We start from the raw sequence: 3,796 nt of genomic DNA, 5'->3' as shown, positions 1-3,796 counted from the left end.
TTCTCAAGCACACAGCAAAAAATATGAAGTTTGCGGCTTGGCGAATGGAGCGTGAGTTTTATCCTTGATCCTAGGTTGGAGCAGCAACAATCTACGGCGAGGTCGGCGCATGCATCTACAGTGATGGACGAGCAGAGTCATGCCATCTTGCTGTGGCGACCACCGAGGCTGATGTGGCCTCGACGCTGGTGACGGCAGCGACCGAGGTGGTCCACCTGACCAGACGAGGTTGCGCGCTCTCAAGGGTTGGTGAAGCTGCAGGAGCTAGTGCATGGGCACTGTTGGGGAACGTATTAATTTCAAAAAAAAATTCTACGCACACGCAAGATCATGGTGATGCATAACAACGAGAGGGGGAGAGTGTGATCTACGTACCCTTGTAGACCAACAGCGGAAGCGTTGTGACAACGCGGTTGATGTAGTCGTACGTCTTCACGATCCGACCGATCCAAGCACCATTACTCCGGCACCTCCGAGTTCTTGGCACACGTTCAGCTCGATGACGATCCCCGGACTCCGATCCAGCAAAGTGTCGGGGAAGAGTTCCGTCAGCACGACGGCGTGGTGACGATCTTGATGTACTACCGTCGCAGGGCTTTGCCTAAGCACCGCTACAATATTATCGAGGACTATGGTGGAAGGGGGCACCGCACACGGCTAAGAATATGATCACGTGGATCAACTTGTGTGTCTAGGGGTGCCCCTTGCCTCCGTATATAAAGGATCCAAGGGGGGGTGCGGCCGGCCCTAGTAGGAGGCGCGCAGGAGGAGTCCTACTCCTACCGGGAGTAGGACTCCCCTCCCTTTCCTTGTCCAAGTAGGAGAGGGGGAAGGAGAGAAGGAAAAGGGGGGGGGGGCGCCGCCCCTCCCTCCTTGTCCAATTCGGACTAGGGGGAGAGGGGGCGCGCGGCCTGCCCTGGCAGCCCCTCCTCTTCTCCACTTTAGGCCCATGAGGCCCATTAACCCCCCGGGGGGTTCCGCTAACCCCCCGGTGCTCCGGTTTTATCCGAAACTTTCCCGGAACACTTTCGGTGTCCGAATATAGCCGTCCAATATATCAATCTTTATGTCTCGACCATTTCGAGACTCCTCGTCATGTCCCCGATCTCATCCGGGACTCCGAACTCCTTCGGTACATCAAAACTCATAATATAACTGTCATCGAAACCTTAAGCGTGCGGACCCTACGGTTCGAGAACAATGTAGACATGACTGAGACACGTCTCCGGTCAATAACCAATAGCGGGACCTGGATGCCCATATTGGCTCCTACATATTCTACGAAGATCTTTATCGGTCAGACCGCATAACAACATACGTTGTTCCCTTTGTCATCGGTATGTTACTTGCAAGTCTCTTTAGTCGTTCCGTAATACATCATCTCACAACTAACTCATTAGTTGCAATGCTTGCAAGGCTTATGTGATGTGCATTACCGAGAGGGCCCAGAGATACCTCTCCGACAATCGGAGTGACAAATCCTAATCTCGAAATACGCCAACCCAACATGTACCTTTGGAGACACCTGTAGAGCTCCTTTATAATCACCCAGTTACGTTGTGACGTTTGGTAGCACACAAAGTGTTCCTCCGGCAAACGGGAGTTGCATAATCTCATAGTCATAGGAACATGTATAAGTCATGAAGAAAGCAATAGCAACATACTAAACGATCGGGTGCTAAGCTAATGGAAATGGGTCATGTCAATCACATCATTCTTCTAATGATGTGATCCCATTAATCAAATAACAACTCTTTTGTTTATGGTTAGGAAACATAACCATCTTCGATTAACGAGCTAGTCAAGTAGAGGCATACTAGTGACACTCTGTTTGTCTATGTATTCACACATGTATTATGTTTCAGGTTAATACAATTCTAGCATGAATAATAAACATTTATCATGATATAAGGAAATAAATAATAACTTTATTATTGCCTCTAGGGCATATTTCCTTCAGTCTCCCACTTGCACTAGAGTCAATAATCTAGATCACATCGCCATGTGATTTAACATCAATAGTTCACATCTTTATGTGATTGGTTCACATCTCCATGTGACTAACACCCAAAGGGTTTACTAGATTCAATAATCTAGTTCACATCGCTATGTGATTAAGACCCAAAAAGTGATCATGTTTTGCTTGTGAGAGAAGTTTAGTCAACGGGTCTGCCACATTCAGATCCGTATGTATTTTGCAAATTTCTATGTGAACAATGCTCTGCACAGAGCTATTCTAGCTAATTGCTCCCACTTTCAATATGTATTCAGATTGAGACTTAGAGTCATCTGGATTAGTGTCAAAACTTGCATCGATATAACCCTTTACGACGAACCTTTTTGTCACCTCCATAATCGAGAAACATATCCTTATTCCACTAAGGATAATTTTGACCGCTGTCCAGTGATCTACTCCTAGATCACTATTGTACTACCTTGCCAAAATCAGTGTAGGGTATACAATAGATCTGGTACATAGCATGGCATACTTTATAGAACCTATGGCTGAGGCATAGGGAATGACTTTCATTCTCTTTCTATCTTCTGTCGTGGTCGGGTTTTGAGTCTTACTCAAGCTAGTCAAGTAGAGGCATACTAGTGACACTCTGTTTGTCTATGTATTCACACATGTATTATGTTTCAGGTTAATACAATTCTAGCATGAATAATAAACATTTATCATGATATAAGGAAATAAATAATAACTTTATTATTGCCTCTAGGGCATATTTCCTTCAGTCTCCCACTTGCACTAGAGTCAATAATCTAGATCACATCGCCATGTGATTTAACATCAATAGTTCACATCTTTATGTGATTGGTTCACATCTCCATGTGACTAACACCCAAAGGGTTTACTAGATTCAATAATCTAGTTCACATCGCTATGTGATTAAGACCCAAAAAGTGATCATGTTTTGCTTGTGAGAGAAGTTTAGTCAACGGGTCTGCCACATTCAGATCCGTATGTATTTTGCAAATTTCTATGTGAACAATGCTCTGCACAGAGCTATTCTAGCTAATTGCTCCCACTTTCAATATGTATTCAGATTGAGACTTAGAGTCATCTGGATTAGTGTCAAAACTTGCATCGATATAACCCTTTACGACGAACCTTTTTGTCACCTCCATAATCGAGAAACATATCCTTATTCCACTAAGGATAATTTTGACCGCTGTCCAGTGATCTACTCCTAGATCACTATTGTACTACCTTGCCAAAATCAGTGTAGGGTATACAATAGATCTGGTACATAGCATGGCATACTTTATAGAACCTATGGCTGAGGCATAGGGAATGACTTTCATTCTCTTTCTATCTTCTGTCGTGGTCGGGTTTTGAGTCTTACTCAATTTCACACCTTGTAACACAGACAAGAACTCTTTCTTTGACTGTTCTATTTTGAACTACTTCAAAATCTTGTCAAGGTATGTACTCATTGAAAAAAAACTTATCAAGCGTCTTGATCTATCTCTATAGATCTTGATGTTCAATATGTCAGCAGCTTCACCGAGGTCTTTCTTTGGAAAATTCCTTTCAAACACTCCTTTATGCTTTGCAGAATAATTCTACATTATTTCCGATCAACAGTATGTCATTCACATATACTTATCAGAAATGTTGTAGTGCTCCCACTCACTTTCTTGTAAATACAGGCTTCATCGCAAGTCTGTATAAAACTATATGCTTTGATCAACTTATCAAAGCGTATATTCCAACTCTGAGATGCTTGCACCAGTCCATAGATGGATCGCTAGAGCTTGCATATTTTGTTAGCACCTTTAGGATTGACAA

The sequence above is a fragment of the Triticum urartu genome, unplaced genomic scaffold (assembly GCF_003073215.2).
Source record: "Triticum urartu cultivar G1812 unplaced genomic scaffold, Tu2.1 TuUngrouped_contig_604, whole genome shotgun sequence".
NCBI classification, from domain to species: domain Eukaryota; kingdom Viridiplantae; phylum Streptophyta; class Magnoliopsida; order Poales; family Poaceae; genus Triticum; species Triticum urartu.
This window is presented reverse-complemented; position numbering follows the sequence as displayed.